The sequence below is a fragment of the Mustela lutreola genome, chromosome 3 (assembly GCF_030435805.1).
Source record: "Mustela lutreola isolate mMusLut2 chromosome 3, mMusLut2.pri, whole genome shotgun sequence".
Taxonomy (NCBI): Eukaryota; Metazoa; Chordata; class Mammalia; order Carnivora; family Mustelidae; genus Mustela; species Mustela lutreola.
The window spans coordinates 70,801,832-70,819,606 of NC_081292.1; the positions used below are offsets into that span (position 1 = coordinate 70,801,832).

A 17,775-nucleotide genomic window follows, 5' to 3' on the forward strand; every position below is an offset into this window, starting at 1 on the left:
GGCATAGAGGGACACTGAACTCTCCATGAGGGAGCATGTGTTTAGGTATGTAATATTGTGTCATATCCTTAGCTCAAGACAGGCATGTCAGTGACCTGTGATTTAGAGAGGGATGACTGTGTTGGCCTTGAGGAGCTCCTGTCTGAGGTTACCAGAAGTTCTACTGAAGCCTTGACTTAATCTGGGTGTAGTTGATCAATACCTGGCCTGCTGTATCCTTTTACCTCAATTGAAGAAGCTGAGATAAGATGGGTCAATCAAAGCTTCACCAGATCACTGTGTAGACATGAACTTTGGAGTCCCGTAGGGTACACAACAACCAAGTGGCAAGAACCATTTCCAGGCAATCCCCTTGGAGACTAGAGGAACCTGAAGCCCATCCTTTTCCTACCAGGTCACATAAGTTACCCGGACACTATGTTAGGGAAAGAAACAGTGGAAGAGGAGTCAGTCTGTGACACTGAAAAGATCTTCCCAGAGAGAATAAGCAGTGCTTAGGGACCATTTAAGTGGTTGGATTGGATAAAATTTTTATCAGATCAGATATCTAATCAAACATCGACTCCATCTTGCTGACCAATGGGTGGGAAATTAGAAGGAAAATCACACCAATTAATGAAACAAGATGGGATTGGGAGGGAGACAAACCATAAGTGACTCTTAATCTCACAAAACAAACTGAGGGTTGCTGGGGGGAGGGGAGTTGGGAAAAGGGGGTGGGGTTATGGACACTGGGGAGGGTATGTGCTTTGGTGAGTGCTGTGAAGTGTGTAAACCTGGCGATTCACAGACCTGTACCCCTGGGGATAAAAATATATATTTATAAAAAATAAAAAATTAAAAAAAAAGTTGAATGAGCATGTGATTACAAGGCACTTTCCAAAGTTAAAGAGGGTTTTGTAAGTAAACAAAATTATAAATATATACATTTGTGAATAAAATCATTCAATTGAAAAATCATATTCAAAGTAAAATCTTTTATAATAATAAAGATAGCATATATCTGTATACTTTACAGTTTTTTCAAAGACTTATTTATTTATTTTTGAGAGAGAGGGGGAGGAGCAGAAGAAGAGGGAGAGAATCTCAACCAGATTCCCTTTTGAGCACAGAGCCCAGTGCAGGGCTTGAGACCAGGACCCCGAGATCATGACCTGAGCAGAAGCCAAGAATCGGATGCTTAACTGACTGAACCACCCAGGCGCCCTGATATCTGTATGCTTTAAAGCCAAACAAAAAGAAAACTTTTTTATATTGATCATTTGAACATTAAAATGTAACATTAACAGAATCATTTTTGGTATAAATTCATGGACTATATGAATCTGCTCCTTTGCCATCTCTATCTCTAATATACCAGATCAGCAGAATATTCCTGCAATACATATTTTTCAACATGGTTTTATTATTTTTATAGATTAATTTATAATCTTATTCAAAAAAATTTTTATGGTTAGTAAAGATGAAATTGTTGATATCTTTTAAAGATTTTATTTATTTATTTGATAGACAGAGATCACAAATAGGCAGAGAGGGGAGGGAGGCAGGCTCCCTGCTGAGTAGAGAGCCTGATGCGGGGCTCGATCCCAGGACTCTGGGATCATGACCTGAGCTGAAGGTGGAGGCTTAACCCACTGAGCTACCCAGGTGCCTCGAAATTGTTGATATCTTAATGAACTATGTAAATAATAATATTTTTAACTATGGAAATACTCTCAATTAAGGCGCTGGTAATCTCCAAGCAAATTTGCTAAGAGTGGATATGTGTAATGTTATTTAGTCCAAATACTCTCCCAGGTACTGTTATTTTTAACCTTCATTTAGTGTATCTTTGCCAAGATTTGTATAAGACAACAAAATAAATTGTTATCTCTTTATGATTTTTAAAAATCAAATATAAATGCTGCAACATTTTTAGGCCTTCTCATAAATCAGCTTGTTTTCATTTTGGTGCAGAATATAAATTCGTCCAATTAAAAACAGGAGCTCTATCAAAAAAGTCTTTTCTCAAGTCGAGATATTTCAAGAGGAAATTATAAAATTGAAAAATTAAATCTTGCTTAACATCTGAGTTCTCATTATTTAATTTGCCTGGTTCTCTTCAGTCTGCATTAATTTCAATATTCTCCTTTTTATAAATTCTCAATTACTGCCATTTACTAAAAGGTGCAAAGGATGATTTTGGGGTGCTTCATCTGTTGAATGATTCAATTTAAATTTTCAACTGACCTCGAATGCAATGCAACTAAAATGTAGAAGTTTCATTTCTAAAAATGCTCACAACTATTGGAGGAAAATTAGACTGATTTTCAAAATATTTCTTTAAAGGCTCAAATGTTCCTAACTCTGATGGATGAAAAGAAGCAAAGACAGATAATGTATTCCACTATGCTCAAGTTCTTTGTTTGTTTTCAACATCAAGCTCATTACCAAAATGTTTTCAGGTAAATGCAAATCAAAATCAGATAATAACAAATGTTAGTGAGGATGTAGAGAAATTAGCACCCTCAAACATAGCTGGAGGGAATGTAAAATGGTGCAGGCACTTTGGAAATCGTTCCTAAAATGGTTAAACAGAGTTACCATATGACCCAGTAGTTCCACTCCTAGGTACAGACCCAAGAGAAATGGAAACATTATGTCCTCGCAAAAATTTGTACATAGATGTTTATAACAGCATTATTCATAAAATCTGAATGAAGAAAAAAATACTATAGTTTATTTATGCTACTGTGTGTATGTAAACACTTATATGTAATGTATGATATAAAATTAGGTATATACTATATATTATAGGTATTATATATACATTTATATATACATATACATTTTGAAAACGAGAGTTTCTATTTTTGTCAATAAAACATTGCAGCTTCATTGGGAGGCAGTTACAGTTCTGAGAGCCCTCTACTAACCCCACTTTGCAGCTATGAGCTGGTGCACCTCTGCCTGGCACTGAAAGGAGTTAGCTGTCTCTGCTACTCCTGTCCAAACACCTACTTTTAATCATTGATTGACCTACTTGCTCTCCTTGAAAGAAAGGTCCTAGTTCCACTTTATCCTTAAAGATTTGGGGAGAAGACGGGATGGGGTGGTGGCGTTGGTTTTCTTACATATTTAACCATGTGCTAAAAGGAGAATTCTACTCATTGCACTTGCTTCTCATACATCTTGAGGAGAATTTGAGCTTGGTGTGCTATCAGCTTACCCAACCTAAATTACCCTAATACAATTATTAATGGTAATATTTCATTTGAAAACCAAAAAATCTAGGACAAAACCTAAACTAGACAGGATGCCAGGACAACCTGTGTAAACAGGGACCATCTTACCCCAACAAGGACACATGGTCATCCCAGTGGGTGGCACGATAAATGAGCTACACTTTCTCCACATATCAGAATTCTAGTGTGAGGTAAAATTTTCAAATCTTTAAAATTAAATAGCGCATATTGGTAAAATTTAAAACATCAAGCTTCTAGAACTAGACAAAATCTCCAAAACGGTAACTATTAAGGAAAAATTATTGAAAAGTAGGTAATTTTATTTATTTATTTATTTATTTATTTATTTATTTATTTATTTGATAGAGATCACAAGTAGGCAGATGGGCAGGCGGGGAGAGAGAGAGAAGGGAAAGCAGGGTCCCTGCTGAGCAGAGAGCCTGATGCGGGGCTCAGTCCTAGGACCCTGAGACCTGAGCCGAGGCAGAGGCTTAACCCACTGAGCCACCCACGCGTCCCTGAAAAGTAGGTAATTAAAAAAAAAAGGTAGATACTTAAGAAAGTGAAAATATCAAGAATTCTTTATGGATGGAAGGCAACGTGGTTTTTTTGGCAACAGAAACCTACAAGCCATGAGATGATGATGCTCCTGTATAAAAATTATTTTTTTATATGTATACCAACACTTGCTATTTACCAGAATGGGAAGATTGTTCAAGTAAAGCAGTAAATTGGAGTCTAAATGGAGGGTGAGTGTGCTGATTCTGAAAGCTTTCTTTTTTCCCTAATGATGTCAAATGCTTTTAAAAAATGAATTTTTTTTAAAAGATAACTTAACAAAAGACTTGAAAACAAGTCAATAGGCAAGACTTTTTTGCCTTTAAGTTTTCCATAAGGGAATTATATTATATGATTAAGAAAGTAAAGCTACTATGCATTCTAAAATTCATTTTCATGAGAAAGATGTAAGAAGATACTGAATTAAGGAATTTTTCCAGTAGAACTAAGATACATTTCAACAAAACATGAGAAGGAACAAAAAAGGCAGAGACAAGTTTTCAGAGGTACTGGAAGAAGAGGAATGCAAAGGAAACTCCCACGAAATCTAATTATTACAGTGAGAACAGCTTATGGGGATCTCGGGCAGAAGGGTGACAGGCCACGGAAGAGGTGGGAAAGGCAGAAGGACGCGGGAGTGGGTGTGGGGGGAATAGTTTGCTGGGAGACCTGAAGGACAATGAAGTTGAATTCTGTACACTCTGTATACTTTGTATTAAAGTCTCGAATAATTGGCCTCAGCTGTTCAGAAAAGCAAAGCCTTGTTCTCTTTACCCATTCTCGGAAACTGAGGTGTTACTATAAAAGATCCCACAGGGACAGCCGGCAGCCAGGAAACCTCATTGTTTGCCGTCCTTTCGAATGTATTTCCTGTGCCAACTTCCAACAGCACAGCCAAGCAACTTCTTGGAAGAAATCATATTACTTGTAACCAAATATCTTTGTGGTTACTTTAGGCATTCCATATCCCTGATGAGGATTCTCCCTGACCTGAAGGAATTACAAATCTCCTCTAGATTTAAAGCAACAGCTCACTGTACAGTTTGGGGGTTGTTTTCCCCTTGTGAAAGATACACAACCAATTGCAACTTTTCTGTTTGACTACAGGAAACTTTCTGTCATAAATGAAGTCTCCAATATGCAACTCAGGGCTACTGACTCGGTTCCTCACTCAGACATTGCAAACCCGATTGATTGTGTACACCCGAAGCAGCAAACACGTCTGTTTAAACATGGACCTGAAGCAGTGCCATTTCCAGTGAGAGCACAAGCTATCATGTATGCCCCAGGTTTAACTATAGTCACCAAATAATTACTGGAATATAAGTGTTTTGCTTCTGATCCAACTTAAGCTGCGTGTTGCATGTCACTGAATTAAGAAACACCGAGGCCCTGGAACATTACCTTTAACTCAGAGCAGTGTAAAGACTCAGGAAGATGAGACCCAATCAACATATCTATTCCGAATTGCTTCCTGGCCTATCATTGTTCCTGCTATTTGGATAGGAGACAGTTCTAATACACACTGATTGTACTAGTTGCCAGGAAGTCTGAAGGAGGCATTGCTCAGGGCATCAAGAACTCAAATATTGGGACTGTTGCCTTGTGATTTACTTGTTCTGTGATATGAATTCATAAGAGAAAAGCCGAGGTAGAGGCTTTGCCACCAACTGAGTTCACACAGATAGGATTCTGCAGCACCCTGCAGATAATGAGGGCTTTTAGGAAAGACCAGTGATTTCGGAGGTAGCTGGCAACTAAACTCTGCCTGCGCTACTAGGGAATGAGCTACTTTGCAGCATCACTGATCTGCTGTCATCTGCTGTCTGCAGAACCGGAGTCTTCAGAGGGCATGCTGTGCTGGGCCAAATTGCAGGCTGTGGTCTGGCTGTGCCTGGCGCCATGATGGGTGTGTGGTGGGCACAGTGACTGGCCAGTGCCCTGAAGCACTGTGGGTGCCCAGAGAGGGTGGCCGGGGCTCTTGTGCTGCCTGTTCCAAATGGCGTTAGGAACCCGAAGAGCCCTTCAGGCAGACACAAGACACCTAAATGCAACCTTAATGGCTATTGCTTGTTGTTCTCTTCATGGTGCAGGGAGTTTAAAATGGCTCCCACCTTTCAGAAAGTGCGTGTAACTCAAAAAGGGAAGCACCTCCACCCATTGTGATGTTCAAGGATAAGTTAGCTCCGGGCCAGGAGAGCAGAGTCCTCAGTCCTAGAGGTTGGGCTGTCCAGATCAGAGTGTTTCAACATTTTTACCTCTTCTTTCCTGGTAACAGCCATGCGAAATGGGCTCTTCTCATTTCTGTCTTGTCCCCCTCTGTCTCAGACATGGAGACCCGATATCACTGTCATTGCCATTACCGGCAGTTTGGTCTGGAAAACACTGGGAGCGGTCACTGGGAGATTCTGGAGAGTCTGGGAGGAACCCCAGGTCTGTCCAGAATATCCAGCCTCTCCTTGTCCTAGGGAGAGGGGAGGGGAAGCATTAAGAGACCAGTAGTCTTCAGCTGGGGAATGCATGCCCAGATGGACAGACTTTGCAAATGGGGTGCAGTTTCAGGTGCTTGTTCAAAGAGCCCGAATTCCAATGTATGTGTCCTGAGAAAGTACCTGATGCCGTTCTGGTTCTTGGTTTCTCCAGCCTCCTCCACAACTGTCTTCTTTCCACTTTACCATGAAAGGTATTAATCTCAGCCATCTGGAATCTTATGTTGGTGCCCTACTATCATCCTCCAGGTCACTAAACAACACAGCTGTTTCAATTTCACATGATGATAAAATAATAGCTACTCATGACCAGGTAGGTGGCTCCTTTTTTTGTTTTTGTTTTTGTTTTTGCTTTCAAAACCAATTTTGTAATAAATTTTAGTACCTTGAAAATATGTTTTGGTACTAGATCACTGTGTACTTTTTCACATATATCTTCAGCCACTCTCCCTATAATTTCACTCCTCCCCCCCGTCCTTCCTTCTCCCCTGCTTTCTTTTCTCTTGTGTGCTTATCGCTATTTGCCATGCTGTATTATTTATTTTCCTTTAAAAAATCTTACGCATTTTCTGACACCCTGAATACAATTTAAGCTTTATGAAATAAGTATTTTTGTCTGATCTTTTCTGATTTTGTTCCTTGCTATATACTCAGTACCTAGAACAGTGCCTGGTAAAAGCTAGGACCTCAAAACTATCGGCAAAATTCCTCAAAAGCAAGGAACTAAAATAATTGAAGGACTTCACTATAACCAAAGTCTTTCCATTCCTATATTTTTTCTGTGTGCAAAATTTCTATATATACAACACTAGTACCACATACTGAAATTGTTTGAGGTAGGCTCTTTCATCCTAGCAATAACTAATATTCACCCATGAGTACATGGACCAGTCGAAAAAAAGAAACACTCCCTTTCATTAAGAAGTACTCTTCCACTAAATGTTTCATTTTATGTTTAAATTTTCTTTGGATACAGTTATAATTGCAATTATTGTTTATCGACTTGACTGAGGAAATGGAAACGTATTACACATATTGATGAATTGTTTTATGTTGCTCAATCATGTTGGTAGCCAATAACTGTAAGTATAACCCCATCCAAACACAAACTAACACTTAAAACCTGGTCACAGGAAAAACTTAAAAAATTTTTTAAAGGGGCGTCTGGGTGACTCAGTGGGTTAGGCCTCTGTCTTTGGCTCCGGTCATGATCTCAGGGTCCTGGGATCGAGCCCCACATCGAGCTCTCTGCTCAGCAGTGAGCCTGCTTCCCCCTCTCTCTGCCTGCCTGCCTCTCTGCCTACTTGTGATCTCTCTCTCTTTCTGTCAAATAAATAAATAAAATTTTTTAAAAACGTTTTTTCTCTCTTTCTGTCAAATAAATAAATAAAATTTTTTTAAAAAGTTTTTTTTAAAAAAAACTTTTTAAAAAGATTTTATTTATTTATTTGACTGAAAGAGATCACAAGTAGGCAGAGAGGCAGGCAGAGAGAGGGGAAGGGAAGCAGGCTCTCTGATGCTTGGGGCTCGATCCCAGAACCTTGGGATCATGACCTGAGCCGAAGACAAAGGCTTTAACCATCTGAGCCACCCAGGCACCCCTTAAATTTTTATTTATAGGAATAAATCCAAAAAATCTGCAAGTCCTTTACACAAAACATACTGAAAGAAATTAAAAGGGTCTTAAACAATTGGAAGAATAGAAAACATTCGTGGATTGTGAAACTCAATGCTATAAAGATATAATTTGATTTGTGGCTCAGTTAATCAATGGATTCAAAGCAATCCCAGTAAAACTTTCAGTAGTTTAACCAAAATGCTGATCCTAAAAGATATATGAAAAAGGAAAGACTCAACTCAAGATTAGTTAAGACAATCTGAAATAAGAACAATCTGAAATAAGACAGATAAGAAAGATAAAACAATCTGAAATAAGAACAAACCATGAAATTTCCTAATTTAAGAATTAAAACTGATAATGGGGCTATACAAACTAAGAATTTTTATTCATGAAAAATAACATTTCTTGAAAATACGATTTCAATTTATGAACAATTTTTCATTGCAGAGATGTATGATGGGATAAGAAAAAATTTAAGGTTAAACATTATATTAGGACACAATTCTATAGATCAAGTGGAATGGAGGTACAAGTTCCAAAAGGAACTGGAACAATTTAAAATTTCAACTTAATTAAAGCTTATTGAGGTATTTTAAATTTAATTTAAACATTTTTAAAGATTACTTATTTATTTATTTGACAGACAGAGATCACAAGCAGGCAGAGAGGCAGACAGAGAGAGAGGAGGAGGAAGCAGGTTTCCTGCTAAGCAGAGAGCCCAATGCGGGGCTCAATCCCAGGACCCTGGGATCATGACCTGAGCTGAAGGTGGAAGCTTTAAACCCACTGAGCCACCCAGGTGCCCCTAATTTAATTTAATTTTTTTAACTCTAAAAAATATTTTTAGAGAGGGAGGGGCAGAGGGAGAGGGAGAAAGAGAACCTTGAGCAGGCTCCATAGGCTCCATGGAGCCCCAATGTGGGGTGATCTCACTACCCTGAGATCATGAGCTGGGCCAAAATTCAGAGTCAGGTTCTTAACCAACTGCGCTACCCAGGTAATGCCTCATTTTTATCATTAAATGTTGTGATTTGTAATGTGTCAATTTATCTAAGATGGACTTTCCTGAACTCCCCTCTCTTTATGGTTCTGAGTTAGGGTTGACTACAAGAGTTAGGGTTGACTACAAGAGCCCTGTGAGATATGGAGGGTGTAAGAGAAGAAGCAGTTGATCTAGGGTCAACTCAGGAAGTTGATCTAGGGTCCCAGATTCCACTATGGTTTATATGCAGAGTGCTAACAGCCAAGAGTGAGACCTGGTTGACAGCTGAGGTCACGGTGGGATCACTGCACACAATTCAGTGGATGCTCAGCCCTGCCCCCTCACATCTGATGCCACCATGTCAACCTTCACCTCAGAATCAGGGCTGAGAGGACAGCCCTCCTTGAGCTCCTCTCTGAGGTGGCTGAAAATTACTGAAATGGCTAAGTTTTCTGGGATGTGCCTACCATGGGAAAGAAAAATCTGTTTTTGTGAAAATAAGGAAAGTTACATTTTTGTCACATTGTTCGAGGGGGGGAGAGTGCATTAGGGAAGAAGGTTGTTTTCACAGTTTTGTAGTATTTGAATCGGATCTTCAGATTCCGTTATTCTAATGATAAGTTTTGCATATTTAGTGTTCGGAGCTAAATAAAACAAGACAATGGATTTGGAGCAAGATCATTGGATGTATTACATTATATATGACTCCCTGTTTCCACTTAAATTTTAATAGGCTAGCCCATTATTTTTCTCCACAGTGTGCAACTAATTTATATTCTTACTCAATATTTAAACATGAATGTCCTGGTTTTAATCTAGTGAGTGACCAATGTCTATTTAGACATTGTCTAATAGACATTAGACATTGTCTAATAGACTAATGTCTATTCTTCCTGTTCAGGAAGAATTTGGTTGTTATCCTTGTTGGAAAGAAAAGCATAATTGGGTGTTGGATAGCATATGGACTTTGGTACTTGAAGTATCTAGGTCAGGTATTAGTTCCACTTCCTACAGGTTATGTGAGTTGGGAAAGCCTCATTGTACTCATCTATAAAATAAGAACAGTGACCACCTACCGGTGTGGTTGTCCTAGATGGGGCAGTGGCCATGGAGGGCTACACTCAGAAAGCATACAGCAAATGACAGGTTGTTATTGGTATTATTGGCCCATTTATCTTATTCTAATGGCACATTCCCATCAAGCACTGATTTCTGAAATTCCAGAAGCTTCCTTTAGGTTAGCATAACCATGATTCATTAGAATTCCAACATTCTCTTCCCCCTGGTCTCCCAAAGAGTGCCTGACCTTGAGGAACTTACACTGAATTTGTGTCTAGTTTGATTTTCTCTTGTTTAGAAAGAGCAGCTAGTTTGGAAAAGGGCAACACAGTTAGCCTGCCACACTTTGTAGCCTGAGGTTTATCCTGGAAAGGTATGCTTCCCTATATAAAGACCTGGTTCAAGAAAGGAAATAAAGCTCAGTAGAAGTAGAATTCGTGGAGCTGAGTGTCATCTGGGAGTATAGCCCTCCCTCTCACCAAGACTGGTGCTAAGTAGTCTCCGAGTCTGGACCAAGGGCCCCGGGCCCGTTCAGGGCACACGTGACCATCTCCATCACCGTTTGTTGAGCGTTTGACTGGCATTGCTTTTATTCTCTACTCCCTTGCCCTCCTACCCTCCACCACCCCACCTTTGGGCGTAGCACAAAGCCCGAGGGGAGATCTTTTTTCTCGGTATTTCAAATCGCTCCGTGGGATTCTTTGTAGATAATATATTCCCTTGGTGCGAAGTCCTCAAAGCGACTTCTTCATAACGTGCTCAGCGTTACTCCTTTAGATCCAGTGATAGGCTTATTCTAGTCATTCTGTAACGATCCCTTGGCCCGACTTTAGTATTTTATCTTTGATTCTTCTGCAGGGGAACTTAGTGGTAGTGTCCGTGCAGGATGCTCTGATAATAATCATCTGTTACTGCGGCTTCTTGCCTCGCTCTTAGTTGCAAGAGTTGTGCCAACTTTGTAAAGATGCCAGTGACACATCTGCGTCCGCTCTCCTACCACCTCAACACGCCGCACACACGCTTGAGTTTTGTTTCTCTCATATTTTGACAGACAGTAGATAATTTTTTTTTCTTCCTTTTGGCTTCATCTTTAAGAGTACATTTTCTATTCTCTTTAAAGTGACTCACCTCTTTCAAAAGCCACAAAAACTGAGCTCTGTTGTGCTAGAGTAGATACACTCTTTTAAAAAAAAATTTTTTTTTTAAAGATCTCCCTGATATGAGGAAGTTGAGAGGCAACCTGTGGGGTTTGGGGAGGTAGGAAAGGAATAAATGAAACAACATAGGATCAGGAGGGAGACAAACCATAAGAGACTCTTAATCTCACAAAACATACTGAGGGTTGGGGGGCGCAGGGGGACTAGGGAGAGGGTGGTGGGGTTATGGACATTGCGGAAGGTATGTTATATGGTGAGTGCTGTGACGTGTGTAAACCTGGTGATTCACAGACCTGTACCCTTGGGGCTAATAACACATTATCTGTTAATAAAAAAATTAAAAAAGAATAAAAAAATAAAAAAGATCTTATTTATTCATTTGAATAGGTGAGAGGGAGAGAGGGCACAAACAAGGGGAGCGGCAGCCTCCCCTCTAAGCAAGGAGCCTATGTGGGACTTGATCCCGGTTCACTGGGATCATGACCTGAGGTGAAGGCAGACTCTTCACGGTCGGACCCACCCAGGCATCTGAGTAGATACACTCTTAACCCTTCAGTTAATCTTAGTTGGATGGAATGGCTGCTCACTGTTCTCAACCACTATTTAGCTCTATCGAAAGCCCTTCCAAAGTTTTGTAATTTTCAGCCACTATCTGTACAGAATCATTGGTGGTTGAAGGCCTCCATGTCCCTACTGGGGGCTCATTTGGAGGAATGTTTTACTCTAGAGAAAACAAGATAAAAAAAGAAAATCCAAATCATTTCTATTTGGCTACATTTCTCGCTTCTGTTGCCCTCCTGGGTCTAGATTTCTGGAATCAGATGTTCCCCAAATCAGTGCTGACAGTTGTGTCCCACTTTAATATAGTTTCTAAATAATGGAATAATGAATTTCTAAAATCACTCTGAGGTCAATAAAGTAGCATGGAATGGCTAACAGGGCAACTAATGCTCAAAAAGGTAAGGGTTAAAAACAGTCCTAAGAATTTGTCTAAACAGGGGTTCTGGTTGGCTCAGTGGATTAAGCCTCTGCCTTTAGCTCAGATCATGATCTCAGGGTCCTGGGATTGGGTCCTGGGATTGGGTCCAGGATTGGGTCCCACATTGGCTCTCTGCTCAGCAGGGAGCCTGCTTTCCCCTCTCTCTCTGCCTGCCTCTGTGCCAACTTGTGATCTCTGTCTGTCAAATGAATGAATAAAATCTTTAAAAAATTTGTCTAAACAGTTATAATTTTTCCCTAATTAATTTTTCTTAGTTATCCAGTTTTCCCCCAATATATTTTTATCATTTTCATTTGAATCCAGCCAATCAAGTCACAAATACTTGTTGACTTTGAAGTCTGTCTATAAGTCCTTTTATTATCTGCTTCTATAATTCTGGACATTTCCCCTTGAATACTATTATTTTTTTAGTGGCCTCTATTATTACTTTTAGTTCTCCTTGTCCTAGGGCAATCTCTATCAAAAAAAAAAAAAAAAAAAAAGTGCCATTTCCTCTGAGATCTTTTTTCGCAAGTCCTTTCCTCTTTCTGTTCAAAGAAAATTGAATCAGATCTTATTCTTCTCAAGATTAAACCCATTTATTGACCCTACATCATCTAGCAGAACATCCCAACTAGTGTGACCTGAGTATGTATGGATGTGATAAAATATCAATTCCCTCATTCCCTGGTGTGCATACGTGTGTGTGTGTGTGTGTGTGTGTGTGTGTATTTAGCCTGGGGTAGCAAGCCCTCTGGACCAGTCATTTCTTGCTGGGAGAAAAGTGATTTATTTACCACAGAGTGGCCTAGAAGTGTTAGCTTTCTCTATGAGTGCTGAAATATGAAATAGGTTCAGAATCACTGGTGTAAGACAGAATTCAAGGTCCCTCAAAGCTGACCCCCACCATTCACCTGGTGAACTGAACATATGCAATTACTCATCACATTTTGTGTAATGCAGGTTTTCCTTAGGCCTTCTTGACTATTTTATGGTTTCCCCAAGCCTTTTTGACATATCTTGCCCAGTATTTAAGATGTATTTTCTTTGTTTCCTTCCTCGTGATGCAATATTCTTCATTTAAGACCATGTTCACGTGCTCTGAGTAGCCATGCTTGGTGTTTTGAGACCCAGTTAGCTTCTGCTTACTTTTTCTGTACATGTGATTTACTTTAAAGAGATCATTATCTGCATTTGGCTGTTCTGTAATTATTTACATACTTGGCTCACTTATTAGAACACAAAATCTCTTGGGAAAGGGACCAAGTCTTATTCATCTATGTACTCTTGTGGCCTAACACACAGAAGTCTTTCAATAACTGTTTCTTGAAGGGATGAATCAATAAAGAGTTAGCTATTTAACCTTGATTAAGCTTTAAAATTAAACAATAATGTGCTGAGTCTGGACTATAAATACTTCTGGATCTTAACAGGTCAGTGAGCATGGAGCAAGAAGAGATATGAGAGAATTGCAGAATCCAATTAAAGGTATTTAAATATCTACAAGAATTGATAACTTACCTAGAATATAGAATGAACACAGAATTCTATCAGGTTATCACCTTATAGGTTGGAAGAAGTACGTGGATGTCAGTACATGGAGAGGTACACGAATGTCTATGAAGTCGCACGGAAAGACGTTAAAATGTTTTAAAGAATTAGCATGTATAAAACCAACCAAAAAAAACCTCTTCATACGAGCAAAGTCTTCTGCATACTGAAATCTAATGTCATCCGAGTCCTGGGATTGTGGGCTGCTAAACTAATCATATTTGAAGGGTATGGAATGAGATCTCCTCTTGTTCTACCAACTATTAGAAAAAACAACAACAACCCATAAATCCATTAGTGGAATTTAGGTTCTGCTTGCCAGCTGAAAATCCCTCAGCAGTTAGCAAGCTCAAATGTTTGCGATGCTTATTTATGGGAGAAATGCATTTCTAACACTAGGAATTGACTACAGAGGGAGAAAGGAAGCTAATTCCGCAGTTTTAAAACTCTTTTATGAAGTACAGATTAGGATTTTGTAATCACTGGGACAATCTGTGTTTACTTGGTAGGTACAGTCTTTGTGATTCTCAACAGAGTCAGACAGATTATGTTAGCTCTGGCAGATTCACCCTAGAAAATCAATTCAAATTTTGAATTGGGTAATTAATCTTACACCTGTGATTTTAAGTTGAAAGACATGGGAAAACTTCATTAGATTTGTGTAATAATTAAGAAAATTTGAGATTCAATAGACGTATAGGCTTATTTTATTAGATTTATTAGATTTGTTCGGGTAGTTTAAAAACTAGTGAGTGTTTTGTTTATCAGGGTGAATTTTTGAAGGGCTTCAGAAGAAGGATAATTATAATGAATTCATGAATGCAGGTTAAATGTTTAAAGGGCTTTAGTTTAAACTGTAAATGGAACAGATTATTTAAAGGAATTTAGACTACTGAATTTAAGTAGATCAAATAGTGGTTGAAAGTTCAATGGAAGATTATTTAACCTTACACATGAATGGAATTCTGATACATCCTACAATATGGATAAACCTTGAAAACATTATGGCAAATGAAATAAATCAGACACAAAAAGACAAATACTATAAGATTCCATCTATATGAGGTACCTAGAATAGGTAAATACACAGAGACAGAAAGTAAATAGATAAACACAGAGAGACAGAATAGAGGTTACCAGAGGCTGGGGGAGAGGGAGATAAGGAGTCATTATTTATAGGGACAGAGCTTCTTTTGATATGATGAAAAAGTTCTGGAAATGGATATTGGGGATACCATAGAACATTATGAATGTATTTACTGCCACTTAATTATACGCATAAATATGTTCAAATGGTTAATTTTGTATTATGTATATTCTACGACTATAGAGAGAAAAAAAATTCCCCCCAAAGTCATCATTAAAATTTACTAGATTTTATAAATGGAATAGTAAACATTCTATGTAGCATCTACAGTTTAAAAAAAAAAAACAGGTTTTTAGAAATGTTGTTGCTTTAAGGATTTTATTTATTTATTTGTCAGAGAGAGAGAGGGAGACAGCACACAAGCAGGGGGAGCAGCAGGCAGAGGGAGAAGTAGACTCCCCAAAGCAGACACCCTGCTGAGCAGGAAGGAGGCCCATGTAGTACTCAATCCCAGCACCCCAGGATCATGACCTGAACCAAAGACAGATGCTTACCTGACTGAGCCACCCAGGCATCCTCAAAATGTTGTCACTTTAATAAATTGCATAGTAATTTTAAACCCTGAATCGAAATAGATAGAATTTCCTGTACAGAAAATCTTCCCTCGTGGCCATCAGAAAATGCACAGTGACGAAGTCCTACAAACACTTTGGACTTCACCTGTTTTTTTGCATCTTTGCTATCTCAGAAGGAAAATATAATATAAAATGTAAAAATATGAGCCTTGGCTTTAACTTCAGGACCAATAACTAAAAGTCTTTGTTTTCCTTAAATAAGAAAAAATAAAAACAGACTTAATTTACTTTTCCAAATAAACATGTAGCTGAATAAACAGAAAATGGGGCATATATAGAACAAAGGAAAAGAAAACAAAACTGAAATCCAAGCCGTGTGTTCTTTTGTCTCCCTACATGTAAAAAAAATGGTATGCTTTTCATCATTTTTCCTGTAATCTTCCCACTCAACAAGGGTTTAAAACTGATGCAATCTGCCTTTTAATTCACTAGTCTTTTCAGAGTGGGCCGGCCAGAGGAGTCCAGATAGCCTTTTGACCTTTGAAAGCAGCCGATATGAAACTAGTCCCGAAGTCAAGCCTTTGGTTTGGTTGGAAGACTCTTCCCAGAAGGGAGTCCCTCTGCACTTGCTACTCCGTCTGCCCCTTCCTTTTTATACTTTAGGTCTCAGCTTTGGAACCATGTCCTCCATGAGACCTTTCTGGGCACACAGGAGGCACTGACATTTTGTGGAATACTTGGAATGTTCCAACTCCCCGTCGGTGGTAGAACTCCTGCCTACTACTTCAGGGTCTCCAAGCCTGGGAGACCCTTTCCCTGACCATCCCCTCTGGGCTGCTTCTCAGAGCCTCATGCCTCAAAGGAATTCATCACCCTCTTCTCAATTTGTGTGGTCAACTCTCTTCCTCCAAGCCATGACCCTGACCCAGGTCCCTTCAATACTGTAGCTGCACCATTTTAAACACGTGGCCTCCAAAGCGTCTGTGCTTGCCTGTATCTAACAGGTAGAAAGGGGAGGAGTATGGAGAACCACACGTAGAAGTTGTCTAGGGGCCAGGCCTAGAAGGGGGCATATCCCTTCTGCTCACTTTCCATGATCTAGAATTCAACCTCATGGGACCCCTGACTACAGGAACGTGGAAAAAGTAGTCCAGCTATGTGCCAGGAAAAGAAACAAATGGGTCTAATGAGTAGCTGGCCAGTCTTTGGCACAAGTGTGTACGTAGGTATAACAAAATTTGTGAAGGTGGTATTCAATCAATAAGGGCTGGGAAATATTACAAGCTTTTCAGTTGGTTGAACTACATGCGGCAAAGAAAGTGGTTCTCTTGACTATTAAGTCCAATCTAGAGTTTCTGTTCTTACAATCTAAGAGAGAGAGAGAAAGAGCAAGTGCAAATGAGAGAGAGACAGAGAAGGAGAAAGATAGAGAGTTTGAGAAAAAGAGAGAGAAAGAGAGAGAGAGAGTGCTCCTGTTTCCTTCTATGGAAAAAAAAATGTGGACATAACTAAAAGCCTGGTTAGGTACAATTTAGAATTAATTTACTTTGCACTGCATACAACTCAGGAGAAGAAACAAATTCTCTTACTGCTCTCCTACTTTATTTTCATGCTGGCATCCAAGTTATAGGAATACTCCCAAATACCTCACTTAGTTTCCAGTCCCAAATATTGTTCCCAGAAGGAACACTAAATTCCTTTTTTCTTAGTCAATAAAGTACTTAGTAAAAGCACATGAAGATGAGTGTTCCTTACACGCCCTTTATTGTTGGTTCCTTGTATGACATTTCTTTAAAGGAATTATAAAATCAGATTTCCATTAAATATTTGGTCCAAGAATGTAGCTCTTGAGAATATTATGTGCCATTTTGTTATCTAAAAGGGATAAACATCTGTTTTATTGTTTGGTCTTACATTAAAATGCTTCTTTGTATTGTCTGATCTTACTTAAAATGCTTCAGCGTAACAGTGGGAATATAAGCTATTTACTAAAAATGGCAAGTTAACGTTTTAAGGACTTAGTGATAAGTCATCCCTCCCAAACGAGGCAGGGTAAGTACTAACTCAAAATTTCTTACTGGCATAACAAACAAAATTTGTTACCTGTGCCTGCATCAGAAATCTGCTTAATGTGCATATGGATATTATTAAAAAGATTTTATTTATTTATTTGACAGAGAGCAGGACAGAGAGTGAGAGAAAGCACAAGCAGGGGGAGCAGCAGAGGGAGAGGGAGAAGCAGGATCCCCACTGAGCACGGAGCCCGATGCAGGGCTCCATCCCAAACCCCTGGGATCATGATCTGAGCAGAAGACAGACACTCAACCTACTGAGCCACCCAGGTGCCCCTAGAAGTAATTTTTAATTGGTAGGATAAGTGCTGTTCAAGAGATGGAATTGCCTGGCAAAACTCCAGAGATGGGAGAGCCAGAACAGAAAATTTTCAAGGAGGGAGCAGTCAGCAGTGACCAAAGTCATCAATTATAATGAAGC

General features: G+C 39.2%; 1 protein-coding gene across 1 annotated transcript in view; it reads right to left on the reverse strand.

Moving 5' to 3' along the window:
* The window catches only part of NKAIN3 (sodium/potassium transporting ATPase interacting 3), a 624,119-nt gene that overhangs the window by 22,627 nt on the left and 583,717 nt on the right, over nt 1-17,775 (reverse strand). The gene's annotated exons all lie outside the window — the stretch shown is intronic.